Source organism: Notamacropus eugenii, chromosome X, assembly GCF_028372415.1.
Source record: "Notamacropus eugenii isolate mMacEug1 chromosome X, mMacEug1.pri_v2, whole genome shotgun sequence".
Lineage (NCBI taxonomy): Eukaryota > Metazoa > Chordata > Mammalia > Diprotodontia > Macropodidae > Notamacropus > Notamacropus eugenii.
Genome location: NC_092879.1, coordinates 6,947,741 through 6,962,430, shown reverse-complemented (window position 1 = coordinate 6,962,430; position 14,690 = coordinate 6,947,741). Strand labels below are relative to the sequence as shown.

General features: G+C 40.3%; 1 pseudogene; it reads right to left on the bottom strand.

Annotated features, from left to right (window-relative positions):
• Nucleotides 1–355: 355 nt before the first annotated feature.
• LOC140515251 (stress-70 protein, mitochondrial-like) lies at nt 356–2,331 on the bottom strand (annotated as a pseudogene).
• Nucleotides 2,332–14,690: the final 12,359 nt, after the last annotated feature.

Genomic DNA, 14,690 nt, shown 5'->3' with positions numbered 1-14,690 from the left:
ATGCAGTCTCGTGGGTCCTCGGCAATCATACTTGTTCATTACATTAATAAGAGTTCTTAAGTGTCTTGACATTGTTTGTCTTTATAATGTTGCTTTTATTACATAAATCCTTCTCCACTTCTCACTTCACTTAGCATCAGTTTTCTCATGTTTCCCTGAAATGGCCCCCTTTGTTATTCTTTATGGCACAATAGTATTTTTTTCTAACATTTAGAACTCTATATTATCTGAATTAGCTGTCAAATGTTAATTAGCTAATACATTCACTAGACTTATACATTAAGGAAGTTATATATAGAATACTGCAAAAACACAGTAACACTGAAGTTTGCGCATTTCTGTTCAGAAAGGTCCTTGTGCCCCTTTGTTCCCAAGCTTCACAAATGTTTTCCCAATTTCTACTCCAGTCAAGGTCAACTGGTGACATTACTGCTTCCCCTCCTTCTGATCTTCCTTCTACTCCCCAGAAGTAGAACTCCCAGATCCTTCTCTCTCAGCTGCCATCTTTTTATATGCCATTTCAAAGAGCTTTAATGATGCTTGCTGCAGAGTAGATACTGCTTGCCTGATGTTTTCCTCTGTTTCACTATCTTTGCGAGCTGAGAGCTCTCTCATTCTAGAGATTTCTTCTTTTAGTTTATTGCACTCATCTCCTGGAAGTTGGTCTTTGAATTCTTACATCTTTGTTTCAGTATCGTGAATAGTTCCTTCTGCCATAATGACAGCTTCTACACATTCTTTCTTCCTTCTGTCCTCTTCAGCATACTTCTCTGCATTCTTAACTATATTCTCAATGTCATCTTTGCTTTATCCACCGGAAGAGTAGATCACAATTTATTGTTCACATCCTGTGCCTTTATCCTTTACAGAAACTTGTACATTCCCATTAGCATCAATGTCAAATGTGACTTCAATCTGTGGAACTCCACGTGGGGCTGGTGGAATTCCAATCAAAGTAAAGTGTCCAAGAAGCTTGTTATCTGCAGCCATTTCTCTCTCCTTGGCACACTTTAATTTCCACTTGCGTCTGACCATCAGCAGCTGTAGTAAATACCTGACTCTTCTTAGCTGGAATAGTTGTGTTCCTATTGATTAGTTTAGTGAAGACACCTTCTAATGTCTCAGTTCCCAGAGAAAGGGGAGTGACATCCAGAAGCAGCACATCTGTGACATCACCAGCTAACATGCCTCCTTGAATGGCAGCTCCCATAGCTGTAGCCTCATCAGGATTGACAGCTTTACTAGGAGCTCGACCAAAGAGCTCTTGTACTGTCTGCTGAACCTTGGGCATTCTGCTCATGCCACCAACTAGGATGAATTCCCCAATGTCACTCTTGCTGACTTCAGGACCTTGCATTGCTTTTTGGCATGGGACAATAGTCCTCCTGATGAGAGCAGTGACAGTGCCCTCAAACTAAGCTCGAGTTAGCTTCATGTACAAGTGATTGAGCTCAGAAGCATCCATAGTCAAATATGGTAAGTGATGTCAGTCTGCACAGAAGAAGAAAGTTCAAATTTGGCCTTCTCAGAGGCCTCCCATATTCTCTGAAGAGCCATATTATCTTTGACCAGGTCAAGTCCTGTCTCTCTCTTGAACTCCTTCACAATGTGCTGGAGCAAAGCATAGTCAAAGTCTTCACCACCAAAGAAAGTGTCCTCATTGGTAGATTTCACCTCAAAGACATCTCCAGGACAGAAATATCAAAAGTTCCACCACCTAAGTCATACACAGCAATGATTTTGTCTTCAGATTTGTCTAAGCCATAAGCGAAGGCAGCAGCTGTAGGCTCATTAATCACTCGAGGGACATTTAGGCCAGATATTTGCCCAGCATTTTTGGTGAACTGTCTCTGAGAATCATTGAAAGAAGCAGGCACAGTAATAATGGCATTTTTGCTGAATGTCCTAGATAGTTTTCTGCAGTCTCTTTCATCTTCATCAACATAAATGCACCTATCTGACTTGGGGAATATGGCTTTCCATGGGCTTCTACCCAGGCATCACCATTGGAGGAACAGATAATTTTGAAAGGAACATTTTTAGTATCTTTCTTCACTTCAGGATCCTCAAATCGATGGCCATTGAGATTCTTGGTAGCATAGAATGTGTTGTTTAGGTTGGTGACTGCCTGTCGTTTGGCAGGCATGCCAACAAGGCGTTCGTTGTCTGCTGTGAAGGCTACAACTGAGGGAGTGCTTCTGGTACCTTCAACATTTTCCAACACCTTTGCTTGTTTCCCTTCCACTACTGCCATGCAGGAATTAGTTGTACCCAAGTCAATACCAATAACAGCCCCCTTGATTGCCTCAGATGGATAGTCTCGTCTTGAAATAATTCAACAAGCCTCATGACTAAGACCATTCCAGCCATCCTGGCACAGGCTGGCAACCGGGCCCTGACAGGCAGCTCTGGTAAGGAGGATAATGGTGGTGTGGCTGGCACTGAGCATGGCATGTGGGAAGGCTGGGGTTGGAGTAAAACAGACTGAGGGGGCCAGGAGGTGCCCATAAGAGTTTTCTTAAATAATATTTTACTTTTAGACTAAATGTAAAGACAAATTTTAGGAGACATTTTTAAAACACTGAGTTCCAAATTTTCTCCCTCTCCCTCCCTTTCCCCCCTTCCTAAGACAGTAAGCAATTTAATATAGATTATATGTGCACAGTCTTGTAAAACACATTCCCATATTAGTCATATTGTGGAAAAAGAAAGAGCCCCAAAGAAAAAAACATGAAAAAAGTGAAAATGGTATGTTTTGATCTGTATTCAGAGTCCATCAATTTTTTCCCTCTGGATGTGAATAGCATTTTTCCTCATCTGTTTTTGGAATTATCTTAGATCACTGTGTTGCTGAGAAGAGTTAAGTCATTCATAGTTGATAGTCCTACAATGCTACTTTTACTGTGTATCATATTCTCCTGGCTCTACTTATGTGACTTTGCATCAGTTAATGTAAATTTTTCGAGGTTTTTCTGAAATCTGCCTGCTCGTCATTTCTTATACCACAACAACATTCTATTATATTCATATATCCCAACTTGTTCAGCCGTTCCCCAATTGATGGGCATCCCCTCAATTTCCAATTCCTTGTAACCACAAAAAAAGAGCTTCTATGAATATTTTTGGGCATGTAGATCCTTCCCCCTTTTTTGATCTCTCTTAATTACAAACCTACTAGGTTTAATTGATATTTGGGCATAGTTTCAAATTGGTGTCCAGAATGGTTGGAACAGTTCACAACTCCAACAACTATGCCTTAGTGTCTCAATGTTCCTACATCCCTTCCAACATTAATGATTTTCCTTTTCTGTCGTATTGGTCAGTCTAATAGAAGTGAGTTTTTTATTTTGTTGTTGTTGTTGAGTTTTCTTTATGTCAAAAGTTCTCCTTTTGTCATAAATATCTAAAAGTCTTTCAATTTCTTAAATATTCTTTTTTTTCATTCAGGGTTATAATAACTTTACTAGGTAAGGTACCCTTGATTGTAATACCAGATGTTTACTTAATAAAATACAGTGTTCCGAGACATTTGGTGTAAGGGGACCAGGGGGGTGCAAGTCCTGGGACCAAGGCTATAGCAGAGGCAAAGCCTGTTCCCATGGGATTTGTGCTTAATCAAACCCTGGCAGAAGCTCTGTATGACCCTGGAACCTGATGTTCCTGTAGATACTGATGTTCCGTACAGTAAAGTTACAGGTGGGTCTGGGAACCCAGGAACCAGCTTCAGGAACAAGATAAGCTTCGTTACTTACTGAGGGTGTAAGGATGTGGAATAGTCATGAGGTGATGAAGTAATGGTCATGAGATGGTGAAGTAATGGGATGAGCTCAGCCTGTATGTGATTGGTGGTTACAGCCTTTATAAATCCTAACTTTCAGCTGACTAAAGAGAGTTGCTTGGAGTTGCTTATCATCTTGTTTCTAGTCTCCTTCCTTCAGAGCTCACAGATCGCTCAACTCAGACTGACAGGCATTCAGAGACTTGTTGCACAGGGGGACCCCAGGGAGCTCGGGCCCTGACCCCGAGCAATTTGGTCCTTCAGCTTACAAGCTACCAGGTCTTGTGTAATCCTTATTGTAGCTCTGTGATATTTAGATATTTTTTCTTCCTGTTTGCAATATTGTCTCCTTCGTCTAGGAACTTTGAACTTTGGCTACAATATTCCTGTCAGTTTTTCTCCTGGAATCTCTTCCAGGTGATGATGGGTGGATTCTTTTTCTCGTTTTACTTAACCTTCCTATTCTAGAATTTCAGGGCAATTTTCCTTAATAATGTTTTGTAAGATTGCATATAGATTCTTTTTTGGTCATAAATTTCAAGTAATCCTACAATTCTTCCATTGTTTCTCCTCACTCTGTCCTCTAGATCAATTATTTTCTTCTGATGAGATGTTTCATATTCATTTCTATTTTTTCAATCTTTTGGTTTTGTTTTATTATTTCTTGCTGCCTTATAATTCATTTAGCTTCCCATTGCTCTATTCTGCTTTTCACAGAATTATTTTCTTCTTTAAGTACTCATTTTTCTGTATCCACTTTCTTTTCGTAATTTCCTTGATTTTCATGGATTGCCCTTATTTTTTTCTACTTTTTCCTTGGTCTCTCTTATTTCATTTTAAAGCTACTTTTACATTTCTTCCAAGAACTATTTTTGGACTTGCAACTACTTAATGTTTTTAATTGAAAAGTAAGTGGCTTTTTTTTTAGTTTCACTATCTTCCTCTGAATATGAACCCAGATCTGCTTTATCATCGTAACAGTTGTCTGTGCTTGGAATTCTTCTCCTTTGTGTACTCATTTTTATTTCAGTTTTCTTTTCTTTTATTTTTGCCAGGTTGTTATTGAAAGAAAGTTCTGGTCTAGACTTGTAAGAAGTGATGCTCCATGTTACTTGTTACTGTTAAATGTCCTTGCTATGTTATTTTCTGAACTCTGCCCCAGTGCCCAGCCTTGAGCCTCTTTACCTCTAACTCATGGCTAAGGCCTCAAGCTGCACCATGCCATAAACAGTCTTAATATCTGTGGTCCCTGGGTGGCTGCAAACTTCAACGGACCTCTTTGCCTTGTAACTGAAAGCAGAGACTCTGTTTTCCTGTGAGTGCCAACAGCCAGCATGGTCTGACCCCTCTGTTACCACACTCACCAGATATGTGCCAGCTTCTTCCTCACAGCCACAACCTTGAGCTTCATCTGCTCAGCAGAGATCTGCCTGATGTCCCTCAGCAGTGGAAAGTCCTTCAATTTTCTGCTATTCAACCTTTCCAGCCCCATATCATCCATGAGAAAAAGTACCTGAGGCTGCCTCCAAACTCAGTTGTCCTCAGGTCTTGTAGTTTGCTATTTCCTCAGCGTCTGCCTGGAGGTGTTCACACTTCACTCCTGCCAACTTTCCACCCTTACAGGTTTCATCTTTCCAGAGGTCTTCTCACACTGTCTTAGGGGGACTATAGCTTTACCTCAACTATTCTTTTTTTCTGCTTCTCTATATTCACACTGATGGGGATGGTCTGTCTTTTTTTTTGTGGAGAAGATTTGGAGAACCTAAAGGATTTTTTACCTACTCTGCCATCTTTCCAGACTCTTTCTTTTAGCACCCAGACTTGAGATGGAAACAATAGTCTAGGCTACAAGTAGTGAAGAGCTACTGTGGATTTGTGGGACTGTAAGAGGAGAAAAAAGGACATGTGAGAGATGTTTTGAAATTATAACCACAGCCTTTGGGGATAACAAAGATCTGAGTGTGTTTGAGAGAAAGTGAGGAGTCAAGAATTACACCTAGGTTTAAGGCCTGGGTGGATGTTGCTGCCCTCTATTGCAACAGGGAAGATAGGAAGAGGGCAGAATTTTTGAAGCATGAGTTCAGTTTGGGGCATGTTGAGTTTCATATAAGAGAATAAGTATTTGGTAAGTGTCTACAATGTGGCAAGCATTACTTTAAGTACTTTGTGAGCGTCCTCTCAATTGTTTTTCAGAAAAAACACTATGAAGTAGATGTTGCTATTGCCTTCATTGTACATTTGAGTAAACTGAGGTAGACAGAGTGTAGATGACTTTCTTAGTCTCACACAGCAAGTTTCTAAAGCCAGATTTGAACTCAAGTCTAGCCTCACTTTAGGGTGACCTAGTTGTCTATAGGCTATACATTTTGAGATGTTGAATAGGCACTTGGAGTTTGACCTTAGAGTTCAATGGAGAGGTTAGGCCAGGATTAGTAGATCTGAGAATCATCAGCAAAGAGATGATAATTGAATCAATAGGAGGAGGTGAGATCACCAAATGGAATATTAAAGAGGGAAAGGAGTAGAGGACTCAGGACAAGCCCTGTGTGACACCCATACTGAGTGAGCCTGGAGGTAAAGCCTCCAAAGAGTTATGAGAAGGTGTGAATAGACAGGTAGCAAAAGAAACAAGAGAGAAGGAGAAAATTTGAGATAAAGTATCAGATAGAAGTATGAACAGAAAGGTCAAAAAGGATGAGGACTGAGAAAAAGCGATTAGATTTCACAATTAACAGATTTAGTATCTCTGGGAAAAGCATTTTCTATTGAATGATATGGTCAAAGCCAGGCTATAAAGAATTAAGATGAGAGTAAGAGCAAAAGAAGTGAGGACATCTCTTGGAGATAAGCCTTCTCAAGGAGTTGAACCACCAAAACAAGGAGAGAAATGGGAAGATGGAGGAGGGAGATTAATGAATCAAATGTAGGTTTTTCTGAGGAATGGTGGGGAAATACAGGCATCTATTCCAGTGTTCCTGCTACTGAATCATGTTTTGCTTTCCCCCCAGCTATCCCCTATCCTGTGGGACTGCAAAAGCAGAGCTGTTGCTTTCTATTTTTAACTATCAACATTTTCAAATATGTGGTCTTAATATTCTCTCTCAATCCCCTATCCACCCAGTGGTTACTTTCAGCCCCTAACACAGATCAGTCTTAGAAAGAACCTTAGAGACCATCTCTTCCCCTCTCTCCCCAATTATTCAGATTAAAAACCACTCAAAGGGAAATAGAACAGCTTGTCCAGTTACATGTTACAGAACCTACAGCTAGGAGGAACATGCCAGCCCATAAAGTCCAAAGCTCTAAATATAAAGTGGAAGAGAATGAAATCACAAACAGTGTCTGAGGAAGGATTTGATCCCAGGTATTCTTCTCTTCTGAACTTTGAAGTCTAAAACTAAGGGATTGGTCTATTTGATTTTTCTTCTCTGATTTTCATATGCATTCCTCACCCCATCATTATGTGGTATTTAAAAAGTTTGAGAGATATAATTTCTAGGTAATTTAATCATTTTTTAATGATTCAGGTTTCATAGTCTATATTTTATTCCTTTATCTTATTAGTTGGCACACTGATGTGTATGCCTGTTGCCAGATGTGTAGGTCAGCAGGAGATAATAAATTTTTACCAGAAACTGGATGAAAAAAAATATTCTCAGAATAGCAGAGCAATAGCACAACCATTTTACCCTAGGCCTCCTCTGGAACACGTGTGAGGATGTGAGTTGTTTCAACGTAAAGATACCTGCAGATGGCGGAGCTAAGATGGTGGAGTAAAAAGACACATATACGCTAGCTCTGAACCCACAGCCCATAAAACATCTGTAAGAAAAGAATTCCGAACAAATTCTGGAGCATCAGAAGCCACAGAACAATGGAACGGATGAGATTTCTGTTCCAGAGAGGTTGAAAACCTCTCGCAATAGGTCCTTCGTGCTGTGGACTCGGAGCAGAGCCCAGCCCTGCGTTGGCCACGTGGTGCCGAGAGGAGCAGATCCTAGCAGGCTTCAGGGACGGAATCTCCAGCAGCTGCCTGGGTCCCTCCATCCACAGGTGGCAGGGGTCGGTGAGAGGGTCTCTTTGGCGGGTCGAGAGGGGAGTGGGGTGCCCCCATAACTCAGGCCCCCTCAGGAGGCAGCAGTGGAGGACGGAGCAGACCCGGGCTCCCCAAGCAGGCAGGAGCTCGGATGCATTGTTGAAGGTCTCTGCATAAATCCCCTGAGGGAACTGAGCCCTGTGAGGCAGCCCTGCCCCCACCTGAGCACCTGAACTTAATCTCACACTGAACAGCAGTACCACCCCCGCCGAAGCCCTGAGGCTTGGGAACAGCATTTGAATCTCAGACCCCAAGTGCTGGCTGGGCAGATCTAGAGGTGAAGTGGGTGTGAAGAGAATATTCAGAAGTTAAGTCACTGGCTGGGAAAATCCCCAGAAAAGTGGAAAAAAATAAGATTATAGAAGGCTACTTTCTTGGTGAACAGGTATTCCCTCCCTTCCTTTCTGATGAGGAAGAACAATGCTTACCATCAGGGAAAGATACAGACGTCAAGGCTTCTGTATCCCAGCCCACTCAATGGGCTCAGGCCATGGAGGAGCTCAGAAAGGATTTTGAAAATCAAGTTAGAGAGATGGAGGAAAAACTGGGAAGAGAAATGAGAGACAAGGAAGCAAAGTATGAAAAACAAATAAACACGCTGCTAAAGGAGACCCCAAAAAAATGCTGAAGAAAATAACACCTTGAAAAATAGGCTAACTCAATTGGCAAAAGAGGTGCAAAAAGCCAATGAGGAGAAGAATGCTTTCAAAAGCAGAATTAGCCAAATGGAAAAGGAGGTTCAAAAGCTCACTGGAGAAAATAGTTCTTTCAAAATTAGAATGGAACAAATGGAGGCTAATGACTTTATAAGAAACCAAGAAATCACAAAACAAAACCAAAAGAATGAAAAAATGGAAGATAATGTGAAGTATCTCATTGGAAAAGCAACAGACCTGGAGAATAGATCCAGGAGAGACAATTTAAAAATTATGGGACTACCTGAAAGCAATGATCAAGGAAAGAGCCTAGACATCATCTTTCATGAAATTATCAAGGAAAACTGCCCTGAGATTCTAGAACCAGAGGGCAAAATAAGTATTCAAGGAATCCACAGAACACCACCTGAAAGAGATCCAAAAAGAGAAACTCCTAGGAACATTGTGGCAAAATTCCAGAGTTCCCTGCTCAAGGAGAAAATATTGCAAGCAGCTAGAAAGAAACAGTTCAAGTACTGTGGAAATACAATCAGGATAACAGAAGATCTAGCAGCTTCTACATTAAGGGATTGAAGGGCGTGGAATATGATATTCCAGAAGTCAAAGGAACTAGGACTAAAACCAAGAATCACCTAGCCAGTAAAACTGAATATAATACTTCAGGGGGAAAATTGGTCTTTCAATGAAATAGAGGACTTTCAAGCATTCTTGATGAAAAGACAAGAGCTGAAAAGAAAATTTGACTTTCAAACACAAGAATCAAGAGAAGCATGAAAAGGCAAACAGCAAAGAGAAGTCATAAGGGATTTATAAAAGTTGAACTGTTTACATTCCTACATGGAAAGACAATATTTGTAACTCTTGAAACTATTCAGTATCTGGGTACTGGGTGGGATTACACACACACACACACATGCACACGCACACGCACACGCACACACACATAGAGACAGAGTGCACAGAGTGAATTGAAGAGGATGCGATCATATCTTTAAAAAATGACATCAAGCAGTGAGAGAGAAATATATGGGAGGAGAAAGGGAGAAATGGAATGAGGTAAGTTATCTTTCATAAAAGAGGCAAGCAAAAGACTCGTTAGTGGAGGGATAAATAGGGGAGGTGAGAAAAAAACATGAAGTTTACTCTCATCACATTCCACTAAAGGAAGGAATAAAATGCACACTCGTTTTGGTATGAAAACCTATCTTACAATACAGGAAAGTAGGGGATTGTTCGGCCTAGAGGCCGATGGACTACCCGCGTCTTACCTTTTCACTGGTCTTTGGTGGCCAACTGGATAAACATATTGAGAGAAGAGCCTTTCCAGAGTCGAACAAGGGTTAGGCTTTATTCAGGGTCTTGGTTACATGTGCAGGGTGAATTCTTCCTCAGAAGAGAGGAATCCTCCTCCTCCCAAGGGGCAAGGATCATACAACAAGAGGATGGGAGTGGAGGAGGGGAGGGACCCTCCTCCCTCTAAGGGCCCCTCAGTGCAAAGAAACGCCTTCAGGCTTTCCTGTCCCCACTTAAGCTCTCCCAGCCGCACAGTTTGCACGTGAATACCGTGCCTGCTCTCAGTCCCTAGCTAGTCAACAACAGGTGTGCTTAGACCACAGGCCAATCTCAAGGGTGGGATGCTCTCCCCAGCACGTTTCCAACTGAGAAGAGGTGGAAATACAGAAGATAGCCTGTGTTTCTCACCTCAATCCCCAGCTGTTCCCTGGGGGGCCTCATGAGAACTCTAAGATTTAGAGGTCCTCACTTTTACCTGCCCGAGACTGTCCTCATGAAACTGAGCTTACACCCCTAAGAGGGGATAAGGGGATAAGCAAGGTGGGGGGGAGGATGGAAGGGAGGGCATGGGGAGGAGGAAGCAATTTGAGGTTGACACTCATGGGGAGGAACAGGATCAAAAGAGAGAACAGAAGTTATGGGGGCAGGATAGGATGGAGGCAAATATAGTCTTATACAACACAACTATTATGGAAGTCATTTGCAAAACTACACAGATTTGGCCTATATTGAATGCTTGCCTTCCAAAGGGAAGGGGTGGGGAGGGAGGGAGGTTAAGAAGTTGGAACTCAAAGTTTTAGGAACAACTGTCGAGCACTGTTCTTGCCACTAGGTAATAAGAAATACAGGTAAAGGGGTATAGAAAGTTATTTGGCCCTACAGGACAGAGGAGAGGATGGAGACAAGGGCAGAGAGGGATGATAGAGGAGAGAGCCGATTGGTGATGGGGGCAATTGGAATGCTCGGTGTTTTGGGGTGGGGGGAGGGGACAAGGGGGGAGAAAACTTGGAACCCAAAATTTTTGTGAAAATGAACTTTAAAAGTTAAATAAATAAACTAAAAAAGAAAAAAAAAGAAAAAAATAAATAAAAAAGAAAAGATACCTGCAGAGCCTTTCCACCATGTGTGGGGCAGAACTGGTGATTTTTAGAGGCACCAGTGTGTCATAACAGAAACTTTTGTGCAAATCCTTTCAAACATCTCATTTCTTCAAAAGGTAAAGCTGGGCTCAAGGAATTCTTTATACAGCAACAAGAGAAAAGGAGGAAATTTGAGATAGCATAGATTTAATGTAGCAAGGAAGCCAGAAAATTCCTTTCGGGTTAACAAGCATCTCTTGAATGTTTACCAGATGAAACTTGTCATTTTGGGGAAATTGTGTTTCTTTTCAAATTAGGAGACTCCTAATCCCTTTCACTTCAGTCTTAAGACTCTGGAGAGATGAGAGTACCGGAGGCAGCAAGATGGAATGGCTATAGTGATGACCTTCAGAGGTACAATTTCAGTGTGATCTCAGGCAAGTCTCATCAACTGTCCCGGCTTCAGTCTTTTCCTCTGGAAATTCAGTGGATTTGACTAGAGCACCTGGGACTTCCCTTCCTGCTAGGGTCTTTAGTATGAAATTGACAAGTTAGTTGCACTCCCTGGGCCTCTGTTTCCTCCTCTGTAAACTGAGGGCCTTAAAGAAGATGACTCCGAGGCCCATGCCAGGTATAGACCACGTATCTTTAAAATAAATACGAACAAGTCACCTCTCCTCCCTGGGCCTCAGTTTCCTTCTATAGGTAATTGAGAGAAGTGATTATTAATAACCAATGATTTGGAGAGATCTAGAATTCCCCGTTTTTTCTAATGTCCCGATTTCAAACTTTCATTCTCTTGAAGGATATTACCGATAATAACATTGGACTAATCTTCTTAGCAATCTTGTTTAGATCCCACCCAGGTAGGGAAGCCATTGTGCTCTACTCAAGCTTGGGTGGGGATAAAGTCTTTGAATAGATTGTCCAGAGCTGAGGATAACTTACAAGTAAATGACACAAACAAAATTCATTTAAATAGGTTCAGTCACTCATTGCAATATTCATTCTCTCATTGTTAAGGAATCAGAGATGACTGCCATCCTCAGGAAAACCCCTTTTCCAAGGAACATATAAGCCTTGAACCCACAGCTATGATTGTCTTTGGTCAAAAAGAGAGACAGTTAAATAAGCATCCCTTTATAGAAATGCTGACATCATTAATACAATGGTTAAATTGCTTAGAGACTTTGTTTCTCAGACTTTTTAAAAGTCCTTACATAATTATGTGGCACTTTATATCTAGGATTTAATCCAATGTAGCCTATTTAGGTGCTCAAAGCAATTGCTGAGTAGGAAGGGAATTGAAGCACCAGGTAGACATCACACATTTGAGAAGATTGGTAGGGACTGAAAGCAGAGAGGGACAGCTTTGCTGTGAATGGAGGGCCGCAGCACGAGGCAGATGGAAAACGTGGTCAAAGGTAGGAACCCTGGAACTGGAGGCAGAGAAGCCAGACCCAATCCCAGCTCTACTACTTTCTACAATGCCTATAGCAGTCATTTCATTTACCAGGGGATGTTGCATATTCCAGGATTAGCAATGTTGCTACTATCCCCAGGCACATCCAAGAGCATTCACTTGTTGTTGGATTTAATCCTCGTAACATTTCAATCTAACCTTTGATGTTTATTTCAAAAACTTCCTCCAAAGCAAAGATCAACCACTTCCTTGTATTACTTTCTCCAGTATTTTGCTCTTGTGAACAGGCAACATTAATATTTCTCCCTGGGACCAGGTGCACTGTTGCTAAGTCCTGTACAACTCTCTGCCTACTTCTATTTCATCTTCTCCTGCGTCACGTCTCCTGTGACAAGATTAAGAGGGAAATAGGTCTTTGGAATGTCGATGATTTCTTCTGAATTCCTATTTTCCCTGAAGGATTTCATCTGGCTCTTTTCTGCCTGTCTTCACAGGGACTGAGTTGTCACCTCATAAAATCAAATAAAAATATGGTTTGGAATGGGTCAGAATTTAATACTAGAATTTGGACAGGAGATGGACATAAAGAATCGAGTCCACAGGAACAATTTTGGCCAAAAATTTTGCATATGCTGCAGTTTTCTGTTGGCCCAGTAGATGTCAGTGAAAGCTTGTCTTATTTTCCTAAATGACAATGACTGAATTTCTTAAACACCTAATTTTGTGAGGGCAAACAGTGGGTTCTGGGGGTAGAAAGGCAATAATTCAATACTCCCTGCCTCCCAGAAGTTTAAATCCTATCGGTAGAAACAACACATACATATATAATTATGTATAAAATATAAAGAAAATGCAAGGTTGTTAGTGGGAGTGGAGTGACAGAGAAGTCCTTAAGTAAGATGAGGTGGCACGTTTGCTGAGTTTCAAAGGAAACTGTGGGATTGGAAGAGGCAGAGAGGAGGAGAGATTGAATTATAGACAAGGGAACCAGCCTTTCTAAATGCTTAAAGAAGGGAAATGAAAAGTCAAATATGTCTAGACCTTAGACTACACAAAGTGGAGTAATATATAATTACACTAAATACTTAGGTTTCAGGTGTTTACAAACGATAATAAAATACACAGCTGTTTGGATCTGATACTAGTTGTACCATGATACTAGATGAACTAATGTAATTTTTTGAGTGTGGGACTGACATAATCAGGACCACACAGGAAGACTATCCACAGCTGAGTAAAGATTTCTATTTAATTTTTTATAATTATCTCTGTTTCTTGTTTAGTTAAAATTCATCTTTTACCAAGAGCTATGATATGTATATGACCTGTCCTTCTTCTAACATTATTTACTGTATGATTATTAAGATAAAGATCATGTTTCCATTTTGAACTTATTGATTTTCCCAGCATTTTGTTCCTGGGTAATTTGTGTTTTCCAGTTTATCAAACACTTGTTCATAAAGTCCATTGTTTGTACTTTCTCTAGAAACATTTTCACTTTTGCATTTTTTCTTTTGTGTATCTTTCTGCTAGACTTAGACAAAGCTGAGAGAGGGATATTGTAGTCTCGTGTCACTCATGTTACTATTTATGTCTTCCCATAGACAAACTAATATTTCCTTATGAATTTGGATGCAAAGATATTTAGAACTTACAAACTTATTCCAGATATTGGTTTGTTGTCTATGATTCCTTCCAACAAAATTCATCTTCGTTGTTTATCTCTCTTATTTTTTCAATGCTTGGTTTTGCTTTGTCAGGAAGATTATAACACCTGTGGTAGTTGTTTTTTAAATTCACTTATTGCATAGAATTTTCTTCCCATCCTCTGTTTTGAGCATATATTTTTTAAGTCTTTCTTATATGCAGCAGGTTATTGGATTTGTCTGTTGCTCTTTTTCATTTTGTTGGGTTGTTTAATTCATTTAGATTTTAAATTATGGTTTTAGATTTACATTGTCCTTCATTTGTCTATAATATTGTGTTGGAGTTTTTTCTCATTCTTTGTTTTAATTTCACAGTATTTTATTTTTCCATTACATGTAAATACAATTTTCAACATTCATTTTTAGAAAGATTTCAAGTTCCAAATTTTTATCTCTCTCTTCTCCCCAAGACAGTAAATGATCTGGTATAGATTATATATGTACAATTCATATTGTAAACAAAAAAACAGAACCAAGAGAAAAAAATCACCAAAAAAAAAAAAAACCTTAAAAAAAGTCAAAATAGTATGATTTCTTCTGTATTCAGGTTCCATCAGTTCTTTCTCTGGATGTAAATAGTATTCTCTATCACGGGTCTTTTGGAATTATCTTGGATTTTTGTATTGCTGAGAAGAGCTAAGTCAATCACAGCTGACCAT